Genomic DNA, 10,520 nt, shown 5'->3' with positions numbered 1-10,520 from the left:
TGAAAACTTCCCTTTTCTTAGTGAATTCTCTGGGGCAAGAGACTGTGAAGAATAATGCAAGGGGGCAGAGGACAATTACATTTTCAGAGGACTGACTTAAACAATGGAATAGGGTAAAATCGGGCAATGCTGAGCTGCTGCAAGACTTTTCCTAGAGGCCGAGCTCTAAAATAGAACTCGCCAGTGAGTTTGTAAGTGAGCACAAGGTTTATGAGGCCTCTTCTGAGGTGAAGGGTTTCCAGTGATTTTAATGGAGTCTCAGGCGTAGAAGCGTTGCAAATTGGGAAATTTCGCAAGCTTATAGTATGTACAGTGGATAACATGAAAGAACAGGAGCGAAAATGGGGGAGATATGACAAATACCTGGTTTAAACAGCGCCAAGAGTGGACGAGCAAGTGCGATGGTAGGCTATGAAGCCGAATTTGCAGGCCACGGTAGCTCAACTGGATGTTTTAATCTTTGGGAGTGCGAAAATGAATAAAACAGTGAGCTGGAGCCTTCAAATGAACCAATAGAAATGAACTACAACGGTCGTTTGCGCGCTCTTTAAGAAAAAATTGACATTTTGGCGCTTTTTAGGGATGACATCAGCATGACGTCATCGGCGGGTCTGGGGTACGGATAGATGACGTGGCAGCTGACGGGGCGGTGACGCAGTGGCAGGGCGCGGGCACAAAAAGGGATGAAGTGGCGGCAACGTGGCACAGCAGCGGAGGCGAGGAGATGACGTCATGAGGCATACGTGGTGCTTACGTCATATAAAGGAGAGCGGTAAGCGGTTTCATGGCGCACCGCTTTAGCGCCCGAGCGGTTTGGGAGGAGGGGGCTCCGCCACACTAGGGAGGGCGACGCGTGGCGGGAGTACGACAGGAAAACCGCCGAACTCCCGGACGCTAACCCTCGGGCTGTTGGCACGTAAAAACACCCGCCGACCGTAGATCTTGGGCGGGCCAGATCTAATGGCTGGCAGGTTGGGTAAGTCAGTGGAAGGTTAGGGCGGGGACCCGCCCGCTATTTTATTTAATTATTCATGCGGCGGGGGGGGTTTAAGCTTTAATAAAGTGGGTTTTGGATTTATATGCGCGTGGGGGTCAAACATTTAGTTTAATGTTCAATAAATCACTTAAACATTTAACCTTTGGGAATAATGACTACAGAGGCTAAAAATACGAGACTTTTGATGAGCGGGGAATTGGGTAAAGGTTATTAGCCCAACGAGAGGTTGGGTTAATTCCAAGGTTAGGAGACAGAAGGGTTAATAGGAGCCCCAAATGGACTGCTATTTCCCGAACTAGAAGACATATGGCTATAGTGCCAAGGGGAGGTTATTTAATATTTTTGGGAATTTTATATGTTTTTTGATAGTGAATGGGGATGGAGGAGTAGTTAGGGAGCTACATAGTACAATTAGGAGTTAATATGGATTGTGAGGTGAAAGTAAAACAGAAGGCTAAGTTTCAAAAGTAAAACTTAGACATAGGGGTAAATGAGAGTGAGAAGTGATTTTACACAAGAAATGTGGCTTCTTTTCATTTGAACAAAGCCAACATTTACCTTGATATTTCACAGAAATGAGAAGAAATCAGGACTTATTGGGCAGATCCCAAGGTCCTTTAAGGGGATGTTAGTAAGGGACTTTGGGGGGAGTGAAGGGAAGTTAGACATGCTTCCAGCATTCTGCCATCAAACACTGCTTTGCTACCTCTGCCACTGATGAGATGAGCTTCCTTTCTCAAAGCCAAAACTGAAGATGATCTTGCTTCTGCAACCCCAGGCTACCTACCCAGCCTAATACATCTAGCATTTTTTGTTACTTCAGGAAGGGTGCTCTTATACTTGCAAACCCTGATTGCTTTTTCTTTTAAACTGCCTTCCTATCTAAAAACTAGCCTTATTTCTTCCAAGGACCCAGATTAAGCTGTTGGGTGCCTTCATTCTCTACCTAACTACTAATCTGCCAAGTTTAAACTGTTTCGACAGATACTAATTTTCTCTATCATCTAAGACAAGAAATTTAAACCTAGGGAACCAAGCTTAGGCTGTTTGGCTTTCCCTTAACTAAGAAATCTTTCAAAAATGGAACTTTTGCAGCATAAAACAGATGAACATTTTTGGCACTCCCACTGTCAATCATGAAATATGAAACCTGTTGTAACAGGAGGCTAACAGTGGCTCCACTTGGGGATGGCTTTTTCTTGTGAAAAGCCAAGAACAGCAGGTCAGACTGCCTTTAATTTTCGATTATTTGCTGTATTCTAAAAACTTTCCCTTGCTGGCTGTCTTATTTATATACATGACAGCATACTTGAGGAGCTTAGGGCCTTCACTTCGGGCTTCAACTGCAACAAGCTGCTATCCAAACAGAAAACTGAAATCCTACCTACCTACCTTAATCAACACCTGTTTGCTGGTTAGGTAAAATGAAACAACCAGTGCAACCACTTAAGCATTTGTAGAAAGAAACAAACAGTTTGTCTGACAGTTGGTGAAATCAAAAACATTGTTTGTTCATGTACCCTCATAATCAAAATTTTGACATATAAAGGCCACTGCTGAAGTACCTGGTCCTCATAGATAAAATATGTTAAAGATTTTGAGTTGAGAAGATCCTCCATGTAATCAGCTACAGGATCGACAAAAGCATCATGTGGGATAGTTTCTTCTACATCTTCTTGGGCTGATGAAACAGCTATATCCTTAGTAACAAACTCTACAGCCAATACTTCAGTCTTTCTCTTGAAAGCATGATTGACCTCAATCTGTAAGTCAGGAGGTAGCACAATTTCCTCATAACCCGGAGAAGGAAGATCTCGGAAGAACTCTTTAAGATCAGGAAAATCGTTTAATTGGAATTGAGAATGCAAAAGTTCAATCTCATTTTCATGTTCTTCCATAATTAAATCAAGAAGACACATTTTGATTTGAGGTTGTTGTATTGCTTTGACCTTTAACAACACCAGTCTAAAAAAATTTTCATCAAGTTCATATTCTGATAACAACTTCTTGAATTCATTTACAGCTTGTTTAACTTCATTTTCCACACACCCGGTCATCTTGTCTGACTATTAACACTTTGAAATGGGATTACTTGGCTGTAAAACTGCTCAAAACTTAGAAAATTTCTCTTTCAGGTTCGCTTCTCCAGTGGAGTCTTGATTGTGAAGATGATGTGGAGTCGCCAGGTGGATGATCAACTTTGGAGTGCCTGATCTCTGTCCACCATCACAGATCAGAACTAAACTTGTAAAAATGGTTGTAAAGGAAATGATGACCTTCTCCAGAAAACTAGAAAGAAACTCTTGAAGGTCTGTTTCTTTCCCAGTAGAGCTTTCCAACTTGATTTATGAAATTATCTAAGGATTGGTCCCCAGTGGAGTCGCCATTATGTTATCACTCAGGTTGTCCTTAAGCTCCTGAAAGGATACGGCCGAGGTAACCACAAACCAATCTTTAGATTGCAGGTTCTAGCCCACCTACAATCAGAGAGGGCTCTCTCTTTCTGATTTAGCTTTGTTGATAATGATTTTAGGCTAGCTATAGAAGTTCAGGGGTTTTTGTTTAAGTTTGGTGGGAAGGATGATGCCTTCAAGTAGAGAGGCAAAACATAGTCTGTTAAGTTTCAAACCATTGGGCGTGGAGTCATGGAGTAAGACTGCTAGTGCGTTTTCTTGGTCACAAGAAGAATGAGGAGCAGGGTAGCTGCTCATGAAACAACACTTAAGCTTAAAGGATGGAAAGATGGCTAAGGTATGAGAGGCAACAAAGAATCTCTCAAATAGGTTAGCAGAAAGAAGATGAATGAAATCTATCTGGGAGCAGCTAAGAATTCCTAGATAACAGTCATTCATGTATTGAAATAGATCAAACATGAGCCATAACAGAATTCATATTTATGTCTAGATCGAGAGGAAAACATTAAGAAACCACAGAATCTGGGCATAGAGTGCAGCTAAGCAATTTCTAAACCAATCCTTTGTTCGGTGACTTGAGCATATATGAAATTGAAATAACAGAGGGAAGGAACACTTATTGATTCATATTGCAGCACAAGAATTCCACATTCATTTCTTGAGAACCATCAATAACACATCAAACAGTCTGTTCTCCAAGCTTATAAGCAGTCTTTGATTATAGAAAAAGTATCAGACACACAGTGCGAGTCTCTTCTGGAACACATTAGCCGACCAACCCTTTTCTCAATGCAGAGGGTTGTATATATACAAAAATTGGATACAAAAATATCTAGATGAGAAGTTAATAGTTCATAACTTCTTTACCAACTTCTAAGGAGCGGTTGATGAGAAATTAAATGCTGAAATAAAGATAAATGTAGCAGCTACTCTTTCTGTTAGTGAATATTGACTTTTGAGTACAACTAAGTCGGCTGGGGCTGCGCTTTCAAAAATCCATGCCTTTAAGCTTGCCGTCCCAGCTCTTTGCTTCGTCACTGCTCTGACCTGCCCTGCACGTTCCTTAATTGCTCTGTTCGGTGCTTTCATGCCTTATCCTGCACCTGCTGCTGACCTGTAGCTGACTGAGATTTTGAAATAAACAAAAAGAGGCAAAAACTAAAATCACCTGGGCAATACGGCCAGCATTGCCTGCCACCAATCCTCGGGAGGTAATTGATGCTGTTGTATTTTGAAAAGTGTCTCATCGGCCTCTGTATACTTGTAATAATTTGGCGGCATTTCAAACAGGTGATTAACTTCATGCTCCATGTAAAATAAGCTTTCTAGCCTGTCATAGAGGGTTTGTCCTGAAGGCGGCCCTGCCTCTACTGTAGAACTTGATGCAGCAGTAAGCTGATTGGTGATGTAATTATTAAGCCTGGTTGCATATTGGTCACCTGTCAGCAATTTTCCAGCGCTGGTCAGTAGGCTGGGCAATCCTCTAGTCTGTAATGCTACAAGCTTTGTGTCAAAATTGTCTACATCCCTTTGTATTTCCCGACATCTTGCTTCTAGCGTTTGTACAAAGCTTCTCGCACCCTCTTTACTGTTAATATGGCCTCTGTTTGGTTCATGATATGCAGCGCTACTAGCTCTGCCTTAGTCTGATGATGCAGAAAATTAATCATTCTGTTGGCCTGCTCAGGCATATTTCCCAATGCTGCTTTGGCTCTCTGAATTTCGAACTTAGCAAGGCCAAGTAATTCTACCTGTTCATACATGGCCTGAATTGACCTCCATTGGCTGGTGATTGACTGATTAATCTTGGCCCACAGGATCTTCTTTATTTCAGCCAGGGTCTTGTCCAAAGACAACTCTTTCTCCAAGGTTTTAATTTTGTCCTTCAGGGCCTTAATTTCCCTTGTTTGCTCAGCCACTGTCATTTTGGACTTATCATATTTTTCTTCCAGTTTGGCCAGCTTTTCTTTGGCCTCCTTTATCTCTGTTGCCTGCAGCTTTAGCTCATTGACAGCTCTTGTCAATTCATCCATGCTCATGCCTGTTTCAGGTGCTGCTGTTGTTGATGCTGTGGCTTTTGTAGCTGTTGTGGTGGTTGCTGGAATATTTGGAGGAGTTACCGCTGCTTGTGCAGATGGAATAGCAGCAACAGTTGGAACTGTTTGAGGCAGCTGGGAGGTCGACTCTCCTTGCCTGCCCTGTAGTGCTCTCTCCAACTCCCCTTCCAAATCAATTACTCTCTGGTTCAATTTCATCATCAAATCCAATTGATCCTCAGCTTCTTTCTCTTTCTGCAGTTCTCCTGTTTGAGGGTGCTCAGTAGGAAGCAACCTCAATCTCTTTTTCAATGCAACTATATCATCATCTTTCTTTTTCATAAGGGCCCTCACACCCTTAGGATCCTTAGGATCATGTCCTAAATCAACAATAATGTCCTCCAATGTTTTGATTCTATTGTCTTTGGCTGTGGAGGATAATCTTTCAAAATCCAGCTGGGTGTTAGTATTCTTTAAGGATTCCTTCAACTCATGGGCCAATTTGGCCTTCTCTACAAGGGTGGCATAAACCATTTCCCCTGTTTGCTTATGTAGCTCTATTTGATCCATGGGGTGAATGTCCTTGGCCAGGACCTCTAACCTTGTCTTAACAAAATCTGCAGCTGACTGTGGCTGCTGAATCTTGGGCTTGAAGTGGCTGAGAATCATCTTTTCTTGTTTGATGTCAAATGCTACCATCAATCTTTCCTGCTTGGCAGGTGTTGCTTTTAGGAATTGATCATATAGTTTCACTCCAAGTAGCTCATTCTGAGCTTTGATTTCTTTGAAGCTGGCTTTAACGCTAGCTGGTCTCTTGCCTTGTTGTGTGGAGGAAGACACCTCCATGCCGTGCTGTCTGTCTTGCTCTTGCTGAAAAGAGCTTGTAGGTGTGTGCTGGCTTGCTTCCCTTCTTGGGCTTTCTATGACCTCCTCACTGACCTCCTCCTCAATTGGAGGATCAACTCTTTGCCTCTTAGATTCAGGTTGCTGTGTAGACCCACTAGCAGGTGTGGAGTCTTCTTGGTCTCGCTTTCTGCCTCTTTCTTCATTGACAGGAGTTTGCAGAGGTGGCACTTGTAGTGTCTCTGTTTGTTGAGGAGGGGTCTGCCCTTGAGTTTGTTCGGTTGAAGTGACTGGCTGTTCAGTGGCCATTGACTGTTCTGTCTCCATTGGCTCTTTACCTTTAACTGTACCTGTTGCTGATGTAGATGCTCCTTGGGCAGCTTGTGAAGCTGCAGCTGTAGATGTGCCCTCCTCCACTTGGTATGGTAGCTTGAAAGTCACCTGGCCAACAGAATCCAAGTCATGAGTTTTTTCAAGATCTTTAGCAATTTGCTCCAAAATTTCCTCTTGAGTGAATTCTTCAACTAAAGTGCCTTGTGCCCATGCGTCTTAATTAGCATATTTTTTGATGTGTGGGTTTTTGCAATGGTCATAGGGTGTCAATCTGTATTTGACCCTTCTGGCATTAATAAAGCTGAGCGGGTCATAAGGGACCCACCAGAATTTTTTTTTCAATTTGAGTTGATCCTTGAGTAACAGGTCAACATCTTGCCAACCTTCCTTCTTGTTCATGATGAAGGGGCCTAGGTGATCTTTGAATTTGAGTTGTGCCTTTTTCTTGGTGCTGTGAAAATGAGTCAAATCTGAATTTATAAGCTGCCTGTAGTATTCCAAGGCAAACAACCTCATTGGCACATATCTTGGGAGCCTATAAGGACAAAGCTCGCAGCCATAGATTCTAATCACAGTGTGGTTCTGATATAGGTACCAGTCACCTACTTTGTAGCTCTTAGATAGCTGCAATAGATTCTGCATCTCATAAGTTATTCTGGGAGGGGGAGCTTTCATCAAGAGGCAGGAGACTGGATAAACGAACTGGTCAATGAACTCACAGTATGAATAAGGAGAATGCTGGACTTGATGGAAAACAGATGACCAGAAGACAACAGATCTTCTTTCTCCCTTTGAATTCAATTTCTTGATGGGGCATTGGAAGCTTTTGGACTGATAATACATGAGCAAATGATAGATATATGAGGAATATTTGAAAAATCCTTGCCTATCTAGCCTAATGAGCTGGTCATGGATTTTATTCGCTATAAACTTGGCGTAATTATACTTGACAGCAGGAGGCTGTCCTTGGCTAAATGAAGACAACAGAACCAAAACTGTCTCATCCACATGCTCACTTGTTGTGAAACCCAACACATAAGATATCATGTCTATAAGTAACTTACCCACCTCATTGAAATGGTCATAAGGGAATGGAGGTGGTTCCTTTGGTTGACAATTTGCCCTCATAAAGGTCTTAGCAATTTTTTCAATCTTGGGGCTAGGGAGCCAAGAGGCTTCTTCCAGCAAGTTATTCATGGAGAAGGGCAATAGTATCTGAGTCTGCTTGAAATTCAACATCTGGTTGATGGAGTCAGGTGTGATATGAAAGAGTATGATCCCAGATGGAGACTTAACTCCCCTTTGACTTTGCTCATAATTTGCAGCACACAGGTGAATAATTTCAGGAAAAATATTGACAGAGGGGAGGAAATAGTGTGGCAAGTTAGACTCCCATATGCCATACATGTCGGATTTATTTATGAAACTGTTTCTCAGTTGGCAATAGGTATGCAAATGATTTCTGTTTCCAACCAGGTCTTGAATAAGATAGTCTGTATCAGCCAAGGCCATTGACTCAAGTTCTTTGCTTGGTGGATTTATGGGAGTGATGTTCAGAGCAGATGGAGTGGCCATTATGCAACTTTTGAATGCTTGAGCTGAAAACTTCCCCTTTCTTAGTGAATTCTCTCGAGCTAGAGACTGTGAATAATAATGGAAAGGGGCAGAGGACAATTACAGTTTCAGAGGACTGACTTAAACAGTGGAATAGGGTAAAACCGGGCAATGCTGAGCTGCTACAAGACTTTTCCTGGAGGCCGAGCTCTAAAACAGAAGTCGCCAGTGAGTTTGTAAGTGGGCACAAGGTTTACAAGGCCTCTTCTGAGGTGAAGGGTTTCCAGTGAGTTTAATGGAGTCTCAGGCGTAGCAGCGTTGCAAATTGGGAAATTTCGCAAGCTTATAGTCTGTACAGTGGGTAACATGAAAGAATAGGAGCGAAAATGGGGGAGATATGACAAATACTTGGTTCAAACAGCGCCGAGAGTGGACGAGCAAATGCGACGGTAGGCTATGAAGCCGAATTTGCAGGCCGCGGTAGCTCAACTGGATGTTTTAAGCTTTGGGAGTGCAAAAATGAATAAAACAGTGAGCTGGAGCCTTCAAATGAACCAATAGAAATGAACTACAATGGTCGTTTGCGGCTCTTTAAGCAAAAATTGACATTTTGGCGCTTTTTCGGGATGACATCAGCATGACGTTATTGGCGGGTCCGGGGTACGGATAGATGACGTGGCAGCTGATGGGGCGGTGACGCGGTGGTAGGGCGTGGGCACAAAAAGGGATGAAGTGGCGGCAACGTGGCATAGCAGCGGAGGCGAGGAGATGACGTCATGAGGCATACATGGCACTTACGTCATATAAAGGAGAGTGGTAAGCGGTTTCATGGCGCACTGCTTTAGCGCCCGAGCGGTTTGGGAGGAGGGGCTCTGCCACACTAGGGAGGGCGACGCGTGGCGGGAGTATGACAGGAAAACCGCCGAACTCCCGGATGCTAACCCTCGGGCTGTTGGCACGTGAAAACACCCGCCGACCGTAGACCTTAGGCGGGCCAGATCTAACGGCTGGCAGGGAGGGTAAGCCGGTGGAAGGTTAGGGCGGGGACCCGCCCGCTATTTTATTTAATTATTCATGCGGCGGGGGGGGGGGGTTTAAGCTTTAATAAAGTGGGTTTTGGATTTATATGCGCGCGGGGGTCAAACATTTAGTTTAATGTTCAATAAAGCATTTAAACATTTAACCTTTGGGAATAATGACTGCGGAGGCTAAAAATACGAGACTTTTGATGAGCGGGGAATTGTGTAAAGGTTATTAGCCCAACGAGAGGTTGGGTTAATTCCAAGGTTAGGAGACAGAAAGGTTAATAGGAGCCCCAAATGGAATGCTATTTCCCGGACTAGAAGACATATGGCTATAGTGCCAATGGGAGGTTATTTAATATTTTTGGGAATTTTATATGTTTTTTGATAGTGAATGGGGATGGAGGAGTAGTTAGCGAGCTACATAATACAATTAGGAGTTAATATGGATTGTGAGGTGAAAGTAAAACAGAAGGCTAAGTTTCAAAAGTAAAACTTAGACATAGGGGTAAATGAGAGTGAGAAGTGATTTTACACAAGAAATGTGGCTTCTTTTCATTTGAACAAAGCCAACATTTACCTTGATATTTCACAGAAATGAGAATAAATCAGGACTTATTGGGCAGATCCCAAGGTCCTTTAAGGGGATGTTAGTAAGGGACTTTGGGGGGGAGTGAAGGGAAGTTAGACATGCTTCCAACATTCTGCCATCAAACACTGCTTTGCTACCTCTTCCACTGATGAGATGAGCTTCCTTTCTCAAAGCCAAAACTGAAGATGATCTTGCTTCTGCAACCCCAGGCTACCTACCCAGCCTAATACATCTAACATTTTTTGTTACTTTAGGAAGGGTGCTCTTAGACTTGCAAACCCTGATTGCTTTTTCTTTTAAACTGCCTTCCTATTTAAAAACTAGCCTTATTTCTTCCAAGGACCCAGATTAAGCTGTTGGGTGCCTTCATTCTCTACCTAACTACTAATCTGCCAAGTTTAAAATGTTTGGACAGATACTAATTTTCTCTATCATCTAAGATAAGAAACTTAAACCTAGGGAACCAAGCTTAGGCTGTTTGGCTTTCCCTTAACTGAGAAATCTTTCAAAAATGGAACTTTTGCAGCATAAAAAAGATGAACATTTTTGGCACTCTCACTGTCAATCATGAAATATGAAACCAGTTGTAACAGGAGGCTAACAGGGACTCTCACTTTACATATACATTTTGGACAAGTTTTCAGTTAGTGTTGGAGACTTAGTTAAACCTTAGCACTGCATATCATCTATAAATAGATGGAAGGACTAAAAGAGTAAATCGCGTTAAAG

Source organism: Pinus tabuliformis, chromosome 9, assembly GCF_031772625.1.
Source record: "Pinus tabuliformis cultivar Carrire ecotype Pingquan chromosome 9, CPIR1, whole genome shotgun sequence".
In the NCBI taxonomy this organism is placed as follows: domain Eukaryota; kingdom Viridiplantae; phylum Streptophyta; class Pinopsida; order Pinales; family Pinaceae; genus Pinus; species Pinus tabuliformis.
This window is presented reverse-complemented; position numbering follows the sequence as displayed.